The following is a 17,683-nucleotide window of genomic DNA, read 5'->3' as shown; positions in this document are numbered from 1 at the left end:
AATTAATTAAATTTATAAATAAATAAATAATATGCATGGAGTGTCTTGCTTGTGTGTATTTGCGTCACCCTCTCGCCTGATGTCGTTGCCATACTAGATCATTATTAACTCCACGCAGGGACTCAACGTCAAGTCAATAAGTCTAGCAGTCCTCCTAGCAAAAAAGTCTACCTATAACATAACAGTGAGTTTTATCAACGTTTACAGCTTTTATTGCCCTTTGCCCCTAAACCTCTTGTGATGACAAAGTCGACATCCGCTCTAAAAGAGTTAAGTCAAGCGTATTTCTCGTAAGTTCTTGTATGTAGCTATTGCATGTTTACTTTTGAAAAATAAAAAAAAGTTAGCGGTTACTCTTTTAGTGTAGTGAACAGAATTTCAATGTAATTCGGCATGGTGTACAATATGACCAGGTGTATATTTTGGGTTGTAATTTTTATTTTAAATTTAATTTATTTTGTATTAATAGTTGTGTTTATAGTAATTTGTAATTGATTTGATTTTTTATTTAATAGGCTTAGGGGTGAAGATGTTTGTGTGATGCCCTGTTCTTTTTTCTTTTGGTTTCTGGGCAGGAATGTTGCTTTTATTTTTTATTAAAATATACAAAATTATGAAGTTAGGATATTTTTATTGTGCAAAGCTAAGTGTATTATAAATAGTTTTCTGGGGAAAATCTAAATAATAAGTTAATTGTATATATATATATACATATAGAGAGAGAGAGATGTGATACATTTAAATATTTTATAACCTGCTTTGAAATTTGTGGTTGTTATTCAGTCGTCTGTTACATTGTTGCTACATGTTTCTGTGTGACAAGAGACTGATGCTTTTCATTGCATTATAAAATAACCCATTAAAAATTGGGTTAATTGTGGCCATAAAGGGATGTTCAGTAAACAAAATGCAGATAGGCCGTGGCAATCAAGTGTGAGTGACTGGTATTAACAGGCCCAAAGTGTGCCAAGAAAACACTCCCTACACCATTGCAACGCCACCGCCAGCACAAGGCAGGTTGGAGGTATGGGTTCATTTTGTTGATCCTACCATCTGTGTGCCTCAGCAGAAACTGAGACGCATCAGACTGGACAATGTTTATCTCAAGTCTTCTTGGTGTAGTGGACAGTGAGACTTTCGGGACTTTCAAAACTCGACCTGATGTTTTTTTGGACAAAATAAGTGGGTAGGACTGGCGAGCTTTGTTGGGCTGAATGGCCTGTTCTCGTCTAGAGGGTTCTAATGTTCTAATGTTTTTTTCATTTTTATTGAATTTATTAAAAGCGTATAACATTCCATAAAATCAAGTCAAACTTAACATAACTAAAATCAAATCTATCCCCACCTATGAGAAGGAGAGGAAGGCCAACAACCAGAGCAAAACTGTTAAGACTAGTAAAGAGAGGAAGGAGTCTTCCTCCCATATATATTGCCCCACCGGAAGACCTGGAGAAGCAGGGGACCGGGAGAGGGGCAATTTCTACCCCAGGACCCAAGATGGCATCCCTCCAGCATTACATGGAAACCGCAGAGCTGGGAAGCTCAAACCTGTGGGGACCTGTGGCCACTGCCAGGGGCCACCTGAATAGTTCCAGAGCCATGGACTGCAGCACTTCCACCAAACCAGGAAGTGCTTCAGGAAGATCATCAGGGAGCTCCTGGAGCACAACTGGGTGCATTATAAAAGGGGCCACCTCACTCCATTCAGAATGCACGAGTCGGGTGGAAGAGGATGGAGCTTGCGAGGAGTGGAGTAGAGACGGTAATAGAGAGATAAGAAGAGAAAGGACTGAGTTTATTGTGGTGGTTGGTGCACTGTGTGTGTACAAGTTCAAGTTCAAGTTGGGGAACATGCACTGGTACTGTATGTTGCCACACCCACTACACGATGAAACAGCTCGGGATCCCGGTTTGCAACACCCCAGACAGACATGCGGTCCAGTCCCACCATCCGGAAATGACCCTCTATCTGCCATAGCCAGGTGTTACGTGGTCCCCAACAATGAGGGTCCTATGAGCCGGATCACCCTTGGGGAAATGCATTACATGGCCATAGTGCTGTAACTGATGCTCCCTCACAATTCCACATTCGGGACTCCATGAGCAACACAAAGTCAAACCAACGGTACCAGAGGATTTTCCGGAGAGACACAGTACTGAAGGAGTCCAGTCTTCGTCTCAGGTCAAAGGATAGCATCCATGTCTCTCAACCATATAGCAGGACAGGAAGCACCAGGACTCTAAAGATTTGGACCTTCGTCCTTTAGCATGGATATCGACAGCACCACATTCCTTTCCAGCGACCTCATGACCCCCCATGCTCTCCCAATCCATCTACTGACTTCATAGGAACAGTCGCCAGAGACATGAATGTCACTGCCAAGATAAGTAAACCTCTCGACACAAGAAAGAAAATAAAAAGCGTGTGTGTTTTGGACATCTGGCTGTCTCAGTGTCTGTCTGTTTCTGGACTTCTTTCACAATGCTTATTCTAAAATGTTATTGATTAGGTCCTGCCAGATTAAAAAATATAGATTTTTTCCAATTTCAAAATGTATATAACATCAGTTACCCCCTGACTTAAAAGTGATAGGTTAGGATTCTTCCAGTTGAGTAAGATAAGTCTACCTGCCAATAGTGTAGTAAAGGCAGATACAGTTTGTTTGTCCTTTTCCACTTTAAGCCCCTCTGTGAGCCCACCAAACACAATTGTTAGTGGATTAGGGGTGATTGTGACACCAAGGCTTGTCTGATAGGCATTTAAAGATTTTGGTCCAGAATGATGTTAATTTGGTGTAGGACCAAAACATGTGGCCCAGTGAGGTTGGATCTCGGCCTGGAAAAAATTTGGACAATTTTGTGCTCGATAAAAGATTTTAAGTTGATTGATTGAATGTTTTGCACACACAGATCTCGAGTGAATTCTGTGCATGACTGCCTTCTATTTCTTTTCTGAAATGTTGAGTGGGAGATCCTTTTTCCACTATATTCTGGGATCTTTGAAAGGAAAGGACTTTAAAAATGTTTATATATTATAGAACTGTTGTCCGAGTCCATAAGACTGATCAATATCTATTCTGGAATAGAAGTATGTGGGAGGTGAGGAACATTAGGCAGATTTCATTTAGCAAAGGTTTCTAATTTGGAGGTAGTGGAAATATTGTCTTGATGGGAGATTAAATTTGCAGTATAATTGATCGTAGGATGCAAAGACATTCTTTATATACAAATCTCTAAGTGATTTAATCCCAATCATTTTTCAAACATTAAAATCTGTGTAAGTTTGAGAGGGTGGAAAAAATGTGGTTATCATGTAGAGGTGCCACCGATAAAATATTCTCTAACATAAAGTGCTTCCTACATTGGTTCCATTTTCTGAGTGAATGAAGCACAATTGGGCTGTTAGTACTTTGAGCTACATTATTTGTATGAAAACACGCTACATAATTAACTGTGTTGACAATAACTTGTATTTACTAGAGTAGAAAGCAAGGAATATAAAGAAGTGCTACATGATTTCAATTCTATTGCAGACCAAGCCTGTGTGTGCTCATCTATCTTGTGTCCATGTCCAGGTTTGTATAGCTTGTATAATTGCCGCCAGGTAATAACATTTAAAATTAGGTAGTGCCATCTGATTTATTTTGTTGTAGGGTCGCCTTTTGAATTGCATGGATTTTTCAAATTCCAAATACATGAGGTTATGATTGAATCTAATTAAAAAAAAAAAAAAAAAAGATTTGTTAATGTGTAATGGGATGTTTTGAAATAGGGACAGAAGCTTAGGGAGGATATTCATCTTCACAGTGCTAATTCTTCCTGCTAAAGTAAGATGGACTGTAGACCTTCTATGCACATCTTGTTTAATTGTATCCATGCAAACAACAAAATTGTGTTGAAAAAGAGCGTTATACTTACTTGTGATGTTGACCCCTGGGTATTTAATCTGGTCTGCAATCTCAGTCTTGTCCAGTTTTGGCGAGCCAGTGCCCATTGCAGCCTCAGCTTTCTGTTCTTGGCTTCCAGGAGTGGAATCCCCAAGTGGTCATCTGCTGTGTAGACCATCAACCACCGAGTTCGACGTGTTCAGCATTCTGAGATGCTATTTTGCTTACCACAGTTGGTTGTTGGAGTTAGCCTGAACCATTCTGGCCATTCTACTCAGCAGGGTGTTTCTATCCACAGAACTGCTGTTCACTGGATGTTCTTCATTTTTGGCACCTTTCTCATTACACCCTGGAGACTGCTGTGTATGAAAATCCCAGAAGATCAGACTTTCCAGAAATACTCATACCAGCCTGTCTGGCACCAATAATCACTCCATGGTCCACACACATCCCTTGTCTCTTCTTCACCAATTGACCCTCTGTCTACTTCACTACATGACCCTCTGTCTCTTCTTCACTAGATGACCCGCTGTCTATTCTTCACTACAAGACCCTCTGTCTATTCTTCTCTACATGACCCTCTGTCTTCTTCACTACAAGACCCTCTGTCTCTTCTTCTCTACATGACCCTCTGTCTCTTCCTCACTACATGACCCTCTGTCTCTTCCCACTACATGACCCTCTGTCTGTTTTTTCTCCAGCCGTCTGGAGTTTTTTTTTTTTTGTTTTTTCTGTCCATCCTGGCCATTGGACCTTACTCTTATTCTATGTTAATTAATGTTGACTTATTTTATTTTCTTATTGTGTCTTTTATGTTTCTATTCTTTATTATGTAAAGCACTTTGAGCTACTGTTTGTATGAAAATGTGCTATATAAATAAATGTTGTTGTTGTTGTCTGTTCTTCACTACATGACCCTCTGTCTCTTCTTCACTACATGACCCTCTGTCTCTTCTTCACTACATGACCCTCTGTCTTTTCTCACTACATGACCCTCTGTATTTGTGAACATGAACTGAAGTTCCTGTATCTGCATGACGTTATGCATTGTGCTTCTGCCACATGATTGGGTGATTGAATAATTGCATGGATAAGCGGCTGTACCAGAGTTCCTAATACATAATTCCTAATAACAGGTCCATGTGCAAGTGAGATTAGCGAGTGCACATGTTTGAAAGAATAGAGAAAATAAAGATAAAGTATCTAGAGGAACTACCCTCTAGGGGATTTTGGATATTCCACAAGGATACGTCTCTCACAGACCAGCCCATAATTTGAACCCAAAGATTAATCATTCTAACACTGCCCCTTTCTTCTTGTAAATGTTGTGAAATGAAATTATACTTTTGCTGATGTTTTGCTTACCTGGATATCCCCATCAATCTTCTAATCATTTGTTTCTTGCTCTTATTCAACAACAAAATAAAAAAACAAATAATAACCAAAATGAATGATTCAAAGGAAGCAACAAAACACCAGACATCAAAAGCTTTGCGTTTGCCGTTTAAAGCTCACTATTTTATGACACCTAAATCACATGGCCAGCCTTTTGGTTCTCTGGCCAAAAAGACAGACTGTAATAATCACATGACAAAATGATCATTAAAGAAACTACATAAAAGTGTCTATTATTTATGGAGGCCTTCTCTTTACTGCAAGAACACAAAGCGATGATTTGATTGATCTACTCCTGTAACTGGCATGCCGAGCATGATTGAAGAAGTGAAGTGCACTAATAAATCGATCAAACCACCATTAGCTGATTAAAGCCAGCTGCAGAGACAGGGAAAACATGCTACTCATTTAATGTTCTGATATTCTACAGCTAACTTTTCACAGCTCACCAATCGAGTGATAATTATTATTTTTTTTTCTTTTGAAGGAAGTCAGATAGTGAAGGACAATTTCAGCGTAATTACAAAGATTTTTAAAATATGTGTAAACTGTGCCTGGAGTTCACGAAAAATATAAAAAAAATGGAATATTTATTAAAAAGTTAGAAAATGCTAATTAAAAAAGAGAATTTTGATTTTTAATACAACACTTATGTCTAGTCTAACAGCAACAGACACATTTACTTCTGGAGCACATCTTCATACATCAAATTACCGCAAAGTGTTCTACAATGAATTGAGCTAAACTGAGTGACAATAGAGAGTACAAAACTAAACAACCGTGGAGTAGAACAGGAGAGAATCAAAATGTCGAGCTGAAATACATACTGCACTATGGTAGATAGATAGATAGTTGTGAAAGGCACTAATAGATAGATAGATAGATAGATAGATAGATAGATAGATAGATAGATAGATAGATAGATGTGAGTTACTATATAATAGATAGATAGATAGATAGTGTCAGGGATGCCAGACGTCATGAGGGACCGGATGTGGGTCTGCGCCCACCCTGGATCACGTGGGGGTCGCCTTCCTGGTTGCTCTGGGGGCCACGGAAGCTCCACCCTGTAGGGGCCCGTGGTCATCGTCAGGAGGCGCCCCAATGCCTTGGGGACCTGTTACCCCAGCACTTCCGCCACACCAGGAAGTGCTGGGGGGAAGACTTTGGAGGATACCCGGAGAGCTGCCAGGAGGACAGCCGGCACTTCCGCCACGCTGGGGCGTGGCTAGAGGAGGAATGCCGGGAACACCTGGGGCTCATCCGGGTCCTGTATAAAAGGGGCCGTCTCCCTTCATTCAAGGCTGGAGTCGGGAGGCGGAAGGACAAACCTCAGGAGAGCTGTGGAGGCGGCCTGAAGAAAAGGCATTGAGTGGCCAGGACTGTGTTTGGGGGTTTGTTTGTGCACTGAACTGAGTCTGTGTGACCAATTTCATAATTGTAAATATTGTAAATAAACGTGTGGTGGTTGAGAAACAGCATGTCCGCCTGTCTGTGTCTGGGCCGGGTTCACAATAGATAGATAGATAGATAGATAGATAGATAGATAGTGTGAATGTGACCCGGGCACTGACAGCCAGACATGTTAAATTCCACCACCACACGTTTATTTACACTATGTACAAAGTTATTAAAGTGCAACACAAAACCCCACAAGTCCCCAAAGTCCAGGCCTCTCACACAATCTGCCTTTCTTTGGGCCGCCTCCTCTCTCGCTTCTCCTGCCTTGTCCTCTCCTCACCCGACTCCAGCCTCGAATGAAGGGAGGCGGCCCCTTTTATCTTCACCTGGATATGCTCCAGGTGCTCCCCGGCAATCACTCGCCGACACACCCCCGTGTGGCGGAAGTGCCAGCTGTACTCCTGGAAGCATTCCGGGTGTCCCTGCTTCTCTGCCCCCCAGCACTTCCTGGTGTGACGGAAGTGCTGAGGCCCAGGGTTCCCAAGGCATTGGGGCGCCCCCTGGCGGTGACCACAGGCCCCTACAGGGCTGGGCTTCCAAGCCCTCAACCTGTGGCCCCCAAAGCAACCAGGGTGGCAGCCCCCACGTGATCCAAGGTGGGCGCACACCCTCTTCCGGTCCCTCAAGGCGTCCAGGCCGGGTCGTCGCCCCTGGCATCTCTGACAATAGATAGATAGATAGGGCACTAATTAATAAATAGATAGATAGATAGATAGATGTGAAAGGCACTATATAATAGATAGATAGATAGATAGATAGATAGATAGATAGATAGATAGATAGATAGATAGATAGATAGATAGATAAAAAGTTTTCACCCTGTAAGTTGGAGGATCTGCTTGCAGGGCTAGATGTGAATTAACGTCATAACGAGGACAAAATAATTACAAGTTAAGGGCACTTCTGAAGTTTATGGGATTCAAACTGCCAACCTTCCCCTTATGTGACATTTGCAGAGACCTCTGCTGGAACTCAAGAGGAGACACTTGTGAGAATACTGTGTTATTTTTTTTTTCTCAGGAGAAAAAGCTAAGAAGCATACAACAAAAGAACACGTCTCCATTTTATTTCCTTTTGATCTCATTGTTGTATAGGAGAAACCTTATAGATATTAAGGAGATCTCTGTTTGGATTTTATATTCCTCTGGGTGGCCCTGCCTCCTTTGGAACCACCCATGAAACACAAGGGACATAACTAAAGCTACACAGATACACAGAAACTGAGCAAATAACAATAGATAGATAGATAGATAGATAGATAGATAGATAGATAGATAGATAGATAGATAGATAGATAGATAGATAGATAGATAGATACTTTATTAATCCCAAGGGGAAATTCACAATATTAACTAATAAATAATATTGAATTTGAAACATGACAACAGGTAGGTTAATGGATGAATTGACGTCAATGGGATCCTGGTTGAACCCTCAGTCCATAATTTGGGTGTTATCTTTGATCAGCTCCTTACTTTCCAACCATACTTCAGCTCAATCGTACAGACAGATTTTATTCATCTCCATAACATTGCTCATCTGCATTCTTTCCTCAGTGTGAAGGATACTGAAACACGGCTTCATGCTTTCATCACTACCCGTCTGGACTACTGCAATGTATTGTTTTATGGCCTCCTGACTAAATATATCAATAGATTACAGTATGTTCAGAATTCTGCTGCTTGTCTACTTACACACATTACAAAATCTGCTCACATCACTCCTGTCCTCTATAATTTGCATTGGTTACCAGTTTCTTCAAGAATCAAATATAAAATTACTTTAATCACCTTTAACCCCTTGTTGCTTACATGTATTTACAATTATATAAAAAAAATTAATTATTTGCTGCCAAGCAGGTGCTAAATTAAGTGGAGATTGTTAATTTGTATATAGCGCACAAGCAAACAATAAGCTGGCACGCATTTTTATCTTTGCACAACTTACCTCAAATTTGGACAAATTCTCGAAATTAGCAGCCAAAATCCATGTGCACAGCCACATCAACACTTCACTTCCATTAGGCAGGTGTAGTTTCCATGACTAGTGCTTCCCATACGATCCTTAATATGGATCAAATACACATCAACCAGCATTGGTGGGATACATACGCCACCTTGGCTGCATACAAATTCAAATTAATTCATGTATTTATTTCTAGTAGGATTGACTACTGCAATACGGTGTTCAGTGGATGTTCAAACTGTTCTTTATACAGCCTCCCGTTAATCCAAAATGCTGCTGCAAGAATTATTATAAGAACAAGAAAATACGAACACATAACTTCAGTTCTGAAATCCTTACACTGGCTCCCGGTTAAGTTTAGGGCAGATTTCAAAATCCTCCTTTTAACATATAAAGCATTAATAGGCCGAGGTCCGGCTTACTTGTCTGAACTTATCATGACTTACAAACCTGAGCGCACATTAAGATCTCAAGATGCCGGCCTGCTTATGATTCCAAGTATTAATAAAATAAAAGTGGGAGGTCGAGCTTTTAGTTAAAGGGCCCCTAAACTGTGGACTGGTCTGCCTGCTACTATAAGAGATGCCCTTTCAGTCTCAGCTTTTAAATCCCGGCTGAAGACTCACTACTTCAGTTTAGCATATCCTGACTAGAGCTGCTGATTAACTGTACAGACTGCATCTCTGTTGTTAGTCATTAGCACTAAAACATAAGTAACATGATTGTTATAATTTGTTACTAACCCTCACCTATTCTGTTTCTCTTCTCAGTACTCAAATGTGGCACTTGGTGCCACGGCCCACCTGCCAAGTTGTTTTGCTTGCATAAAAGTAAAGACATCCCTGATGGAGGATCACAGGAGTCGTCAGGTAGAGGGGTCCTTTCATCGGATTGGCTGGCCCAGCGCTGACTCAGCTGTGGAATGGCCTATAGGGGGAGGCAGCTTGATGGCTGAGGTCTCCAGGACTCTAAACAAATCCAAATCTTATTATGCGATATCATCTACTGTTGAATTCTGCTCCGTACTTGTAAAATTTTTATTTTTATACTGTATTGAGGATTGTGTATTGTATTGTATTGTATTGACCCAATTCTTTTTTAACACCCACTGCATGCCCAGCCTACCTGGAAAGGTGTCTCTCTTTGAAGTGCCTTTCCCAAAGTTTCTTCCATTTTTTTTCCTACAAGGTTTTTTTTGGGGGAGTTTCTCCTTGTCTTTTTAGAGAATCAAGGCTGGGGGGCTGTCAAGAGGCAGGGCCTGTTAAATTCCCATTATGGCAGTGCTCGTGTGATTTTGGACTACTATACATAAATAGATTGTGCTGTATTGCATTTAATTCAGACCAGAAGCAGTATGAAGAGATTTGGCGACAAGCCCTTCATGGTTTAGCCCCTCATTATCCTTGCACTCCTGCCTGTACATTAAGATCATCGGACGCTAACTTACTCACTGTACCTTAATACAGTTTAGTAACTATGGGTGACAGAGCTTTCAGTGTGATGGCCCCTAAAATTTGGAATGATCTTCCTCTCTGTCTTCACAGGGAAAAAATCTATTATTTATTTCAAACTCCCATTAAAAACACATCTCTTCAATGAGTATTATTCGTTTTCTTGTATGTGACTTCTACTGTCTTGTTAATGTGCTTTTGTTGAATTGTAAAGTGTCCTTGAGTGAATGAAAGGCGCTACATAAATAAAACATTATTATTATTATTATGAAAATCAGGAAATCTCACAATATGTTCAAAGTACAAAAAAAAAAATAAAAAACATTCAGGGGAAAAAAAGACCATTTGGATTTACTGACAAAAATCAAAGGAATTCACAAAGACATGTGAAAAAATAGTGGAAAAAGAAAGTCAATTAGACGGAAACGTATCAAAACATATAAAAACAAATCATTTGCCGATTATGCTAGGCTTATGTTTCGATCATTTCATCGAGCCGCAATGGATGAGTTTGCCAATGAAGCCTTATGGACAGGGGAATTTGCTTTAGGGGCTACTTCCACAGTTAATTGTTAATCCTTATTTTCAAATGCTTTATTTGCTTCATATATATTGCTGATTTGCTCAAAACTCATTACTAGTTTGTGAAATCTCCTTTGCCTACAGCTAAAAATTTGATTTTTACATAAAGTGGATTCGGAAGGCAGGCGCTGTGGCATTGTAGTCTGGGAGACCATACAATTCAGTAAATGAAATGCACATAAGAAGCAATTGCAAATGTTTTCATTTTTAAACATTTCCTCTGTGAACTATTACTATGCTGCATTTATTCCTTTTCTTATTTTATCTCTTATCCTTTCTTGGTTTCCTGGCTAGGCGTTTGGAAGTAATAAGCTGAACAGGTCAGACTAGACTGGTCTGCTTCTTGTTATAATGCGGCATCTCTATGAGCTGAAGTGTAAAGTGGGAAGTGACGGAGACAAAATATATATATATATATATATATATATATATATATATATATATTGTGGACTATGGCCAGTCATGCATCCCGGCCAATACCCCCAGGCCACCAGAGGGAGCCCTCCCTGCGACATGGAGATGCCCCGAATTCCAGCAGGGCATCATGGACTATGTAGTTTTAGTACACAGCCCTGCTGGATAACATCAGGGCTGCCAGAAGACGCTGCAGGGAGGCTCAGAGATGTTTATTTTCCCTATAACCCGGAAGCACATCTTAGGCACAGCGACAGAGGAAATGATGTACTTCCGGGATGAAAAAGAAGAGTTTTGATCTGACCTGGAAGTGCTATGAAGTCACATGGACTGATGGTTCAGAAGCACTTCCAGGTCAAGGACTATAAGAGACTGTGAGAGATCCCAGACAGGTGAGCTGAGTCGGGTGGCAGGGTGACAATGTGTCTGGGAGTAGGAGGATTGATTATTGTAGTGGTTATTGTATATGAGTATTGTGGAGTGAAGGGTGCTTTGTTTACTTTATTGTTCAAGTAAATTTAAGATTTAGACTTTTATCTGGTGTCTGGCGTCTGGTCTGAGAGTTCAAGGGGACGACAGTGCCCCCTATCTGTCACTATATATATATATATATATATATATATATATATATAGTGGATAATATCCCACCCTATGGAGACCCTAAACACTCCTGCAAAGTTCTGGCAACTTTAAGGCAGCCTTTTACTAGTGATAGGAGTATACAGTTGTAGCAGTGTTACCACTGGAAGGACTCCATTTCCCAGCAGCCCCAAAGGGCATTGCACTCATTGGATGCCTGAACCAAGCGCAGGGGCTGCTGGGGACAAGAAGGGCGAGCGGGAAACTTGAAAAGGGGGCCATCGAAGCAGCGAGTGGAAGGTCTGTGTTTCTATCCCATGCTGATGCCGTCATCCACATATCTATTTGCTCGATATGCAAAACAGAGAAGGTTAGATCAGTAGCATTTACAGACTTCTGATGGGTTAGAACAAGTCGTTCAAATATTTTCATTAGAACTGAAGTAAGAGCAATAAGCCTGTTATCACTGAGGCTGCTTACCTTATCACTTTCGGGAACAGGAACAATAATAGGAGGTTTAAAGCAATCTGGTACGGTGCACTGTGTAAAAGACTGGCTACAGATGTCTGTGAAGAGGGGAGCGAGCTGACTGCAGTGGCTACTCGGGGCGGTGCTTCAATTTGCTGCCCTCCAACGTATCTGAATATGTTAACCTACAGTATTTAAACAGAAAATTCAAATGACGTATAGAGAACAAATTAAGATACTGTACATTTTGCATCACTTTATTCATATATAGAGGATATATAATTATTTATTAGCATCAACTAGACAAGAATATACTGTAGTATAGACGCACTGATAAGTGCTATAATTATTACGCTGCGAAAACAAGGACCAGTGTAGTGTACAAGTGATGTGTGGGGATGTTTTCTGCGCAGAGCAAGAACGCATTTGGATTGATAACTTAAATAAATAAACCCAAATAAATTACTTGTTTATCTTCCCAGAAATTATTATCAGTGTAATGTTTACGTTTATTTTTGTTATTGCCTCATAAATTTCAACCGCTGTGTCTGATGCCATCACAGAAGGAAAGTCTGAAAATGATTTTTGAAGCATTTGTGGATATAAATCAGAGAATTTGACTTTTTTCATTCATGAGTGATATTTTTCCGAACCCTGCTGCTTACACACCAATTGTGCTGAGCCATTTGACCAATAATGCCGCCCCCAAAAATGTGCCGCACGGGGAGGTCTGCTCCCTCCACATGCCACTGTCTGCCTGGCACAGCGTTTGATTGTTGCAGGTGAGACAGAATCAGTACCGGCTGACTTATTGCAGTTCTGTATTGCAAACACCTTCCAGACATCATATTCCTTGATGGAAAAGGAAGAAGAGGGGAGAGGCTTTTGTGAAAAAGTGGCTGACATGTTTTCGCGGGCATTTTTAAAAACATCCCAATTTGTACAGGTCTGGTCAGGTTGGGGAGCATTCACCCGTACTACGCTTTGCCGTACCCACCACATGACAAAACAGGATCCTGGTTGGCAACCCACCCAGGCAGGCATGTGGTCCAGTCCTACTTTCTGGAAATGACCTTCTCTCTGCCGCAGTCAGGTGTTACATGGGCATCTCCTTGGCCTGGTACAGCCACTTGGGTCCTGTGAGCTGGATCACCCTCAGGTAATCATGACACAATGCAGGTAATGTGCCTCATTTGGGACTCCATGAGCAACCACTCATTCGACACAAAGTCGTACTAGTGGTACCCAAGGACTCTCTGGAGAGACACAGTACCAAAGGAGTCCAAGAACACATGGTTTAGCTAATTTTAGCCTTTGTTTATAAGTGGTAAGTCAAAGTATCATAATGTGATCAGAATTACCCAGTGGCATGCCAGGTTAAGCCTGGTATACGTCTTTAACAGCACAGTAGCAGTGATCCAAAGTCTTCCCGTCCCTGGTGGGGCATTTAATAAGCTGTTTGTATCTGGTTAGGTTTGCTTTATTAAAAGCAAAGCTTGTAGGGATTCACCCAAGTCAACCTGAAGCTGGAATTGCTGCCAATAGGTGACAAAGTACTGAAGTAAGGGGTCTGAATACGTCTAGGAATGAGGGATTTCATTTTTTAAAATTTTTAATAAATTTGCAAATCTTCCTGATTATGTCATTATGGATGAGTGAGGTGTAGATTGATGGGCACAAATGGCAAATTAAATCTACAAAACAATAAAGTGTGCAGAAAGTAAAGGGCTCCGAATACTTTCCAAGTATTTCCAAGTATTTTAACATAATGCTCATATCGGTTTAACAAATGGCTCTTGCATAACCTTTGTAATTTAAAGTCCTACTTGTCTCTTCTGGTCATGGTTCAAATGGCTTAGCTTGTTGTTCTGTGCTAGCAAAAGTCCATTTATCTTTATAAGCCTGATTTGTTTTTTTCCCCTATAACTTCATGTCTGTTCCAGGCAATCTATTGAGATAAGGCCATAACTAACATTGCATTTCTTATTCCTGCATTTATAAAATTATCCAGGGTGGTCTCATCTTTTCCAAATTTCAATCAAATTAACTCACAAGCCTTTGGAATGTGGACTGAAAGCCAGAATAACCATTGTCAGAAAAATGACCAAAAGACACCATAAAGGTTTGAGGCAGCCACCCGTATAATATTCCCTGACTGCAAAATGGGTTTAAATAACTGTGATATGTTCACAAGTCAGAGTCCAAAACAGAACTGAAGTCTCTGAGTTAAGATTGTGGCTTAAAAGGCCAATTAAGCAAGTGACGTTATTTCTAGGGGTGGAACCGCAAGTGATGTCGTCTCTGAGGTCGGAACCGGACGTGACATCATCTCTGGCCCCGGAACCAGGAGTGACATCATCTCTGGGGGCCAGAAAACGAAAGTGGTGTCGTCTCTGAGGTCGGGACCGGAAGTGACCTCATCTCTGGGCCCGGAAACGGAAGTGATGTTGTCTCTGGGGGCCGAAACCTGGTGGGATTTCCCAAGAGTGGTCTGCAAGTAATCGAGAGAGACAGTCAGTGCACCCCGCCTCCTCCTGGTCTGTCATGGAATTACTATTACATAGGCCCTTTAGCTGCCTCCTACTTGCACGTGTGTGACACCATACATTAATTATCAAACCTGGTTATGCCAATTCTGGATCACAAAGTGTTGTCTAGGGCAGAAACACCCCTGAATTGGGTGGCATTAACAACAATGTAATTCTTGTATAGCCCAAAATGAATGCCTCAGTGGGTTTTGACAGCACCCCCCCACCCCAGCCTTGACTCTCTGAGATGACAAGAAAAATCTCATCCAAAAAAATGGAAGAAATCTTGGGAAGGGAAATTCACAGACAGAGAGAGAGAGAGACTCCTTCCTAAATAGTTGGGCATGCAATGGGTATCAAAAAATGGGGTAAATACAACACACAAAACAGAGCACAAGTAATACTCTTCACAGATCTAGGATACACCATAGGACCGTGAAACAGAGATGTCTACAGCAGTGTTTCCTAGCCTTTGTTGCTCACATTTCAGTGTGTTTGTGACCCCCTTGGTAATATTAGTGAAACACGCCAGAGGGAGTTCTCTCTCTGTGAATTTAATACAATCTCCAGAGCATCCGCGCATTAGAAGAATCAAAGTGCGATCCTTAATGCTTTTCCTCCTTGGTGAATCGAGCACAATCGTCACAGCGGGGTGTTAGGGGAGGCCATTCGAGATCGGCCACCATTCACTGGTGATGCTTCTGCTGTGAATCAAACACAATCTTCACAGCAGGAAGTTTGAGGGAGGCCGTTTGGGATAGGCTGCCATCCACCAGTGATTCTGCTGCTATGAATCAGGCATGACTGTTATAGGGAGGTATTGTATCCGGGGTCAGCTCAGGCCCACAGGTTGGGAAAAAAACATTGATCTATAAAAAGAAATGACTGAAGGAGGACATATTGGCTCTACACAGACCAGGATTTAAAACCAGTCACCTCCAGCTGAAAGTACTCAAAAGTACGAGCCATTTGCATTTTGCAATTTCATTGTAAAGATATGACATACTTGCGTTTACTTCATGCATCTTATACAAAGAGCTTTAAATGTGTGTCTCTGAAAGGAAATTTGACCCGTGTAACCTGGTTTATAAATAACAGAGGGAGGAAATTGCAAATATTTAAATAAATTTGCTGTGCATCTCAAACCATATGTGCATTTCTGTTGCTGGCATCTTAATTTAGCTAAGAATGTCATCTGAGAATCTGTTGCCTCAGGCAGAGTGTTCAAGGATTAGAGCCTTTGAGGCTGAGGTATTGCCATGGAGAAGGGAGAACATTATTCAGGACTACAAGAGACATAATTATATGCATATTCGAGTTTCATTATCTGAATTTGTTTTGAGTCGTTCGCTGGAGCCTCCACCTGCCTGCTTGGTTTGTGAAGTTCTTTTTGTTTCTCTGTTTACTAAAATGGTTTGAGATGTTCATCATATGACTTTTTCTTATGCAGTTCTGGATAGAAAATGATTTAAGTTAAGTTTTCACTTCTTTTTAATTGCTGACTGTAAGTTCCCAAGAAGACGAATGGGCATGGATGATGATTTCTTGCCAGGATCGAAGGACAGACGAGCTGGCAATCTGGACGAGAAAACGTCTTTCTGCCCATCCGGAACAATATACCGTAACTGCTGGACCAGTGAAAGTTGGAAGCCAGGAGAAGTTCCATCTCCTAAATGGCAGGTGTCAGTGGTCCTCTTGTGGCATCCCAGTTTGGACCCCTGCATTGGCGCTTGGGTGTTGGAGTCCGGAACTGCAACCCTGTTGGGGTCCCTGGGTGCCAGTAGAGGGTGCTGTTGCGGAAGGACCTCCCTGCTTTCCATATGACCCAGAAGTGCCTCCAGGTCGGGCTTAAAAATGAACCCACCGCCTCACATTTGAGAGTTAGAGTCGACAGGTAACTTGCGACACTCTTGGAGGAAGGAATTGATTCATTTGATTGTATTGTGACTAATCTTTACAAGGGTGATTATTATAAGAGGTGCTTTAGTATAATAAATATCTTTTATTTAAATCTAGAATTATGTTGGGCATCACTGTGTTTGAAGTGTGGGGCTCAGGGACGCCCTCTGGTTTCTACATTACATACAGTACTGCATTGTAGCTTTCAATATTTCCTTTTCCTTTTCTGGACTATGGTGGTATGGTGGTGCAGTGGTAGCACTGTTGCCTCACAGTAAGGAGACTAAGGTTAATGTCCCATGTACTCCCTGCATGGAATTTGCATGTTTTCCCCATGTCTGTGTGGATTGCCTATGGGCGCTCAGGTTTCCTCCCACAGTACAAAGACATGCAGGTTAGGTGGATTGTCGGTGCTAAATTGGTCCTGGTCTGTGTTTAGTGAGTGCATGCGTGTGTGTGTCTACCCCGTGATCGACTGGTTTACTGTCCAGGGTTTGTTCCTGCCTTGCAGCATGGTGGTGCAGTGGTAGCACTGTTACCTCACAGCAAGGAGACTAGGGTTAATGTCCCATGTCCTATGCTAACTGGGATAGCCTACAGTACCCCTCCACAGCCCCGTTCAGGATTAAATGATTTCCGGAGCCTGAAAACAACACTTTTGTATCTTTTAATCCTCACTTTTCATTTGTCAGCCATTTGTTAAAATTATCCTTGTATATTTATTAAGTTGGATTGATGGTAAGGATTTCATGCCAAATAATAGAAACACGCCAGATGCCTTCAATTTTTTCACATTTTGTTGTGTTAAAGTCTTATGCTAAACTCATTTTTTCCCTCATTATGAAACATTCAGCACCCCCGATGGAATGAAAAATGAAAACAGGATTTCAGAATTTTTTTGTACAGAATAATACACGGGTACTCAGACCCCTCACCCAGTTCTTAGCCTGAAGTCTTTCTTGGGTTTAACAAGATAAACTTCACACCACTTGAGTTGTAGATGTTCTGCCGTTCTTCTTCGCAGATCCTCTCAAGCTCTGTCTAGTTTATAGTG

The sequence above is a fragment of the Polypterus senegalus genome, chromosome 1 (genome assembly GCF_016835505.1).
Source record: "Polypterus senegalus isolate Bchr_013 chromosome 1, ASM1683550v1, whole genome shotgun sequence".
Lineage (NCBI taxonomy): Eukaryota > Metazoa > Chordata > Cladistia > Polypteriformes > Polypteridae > Polypterus > Polypterus senegalus.
Note: the sequence above shows the minus strand (reverse complement) of the source record.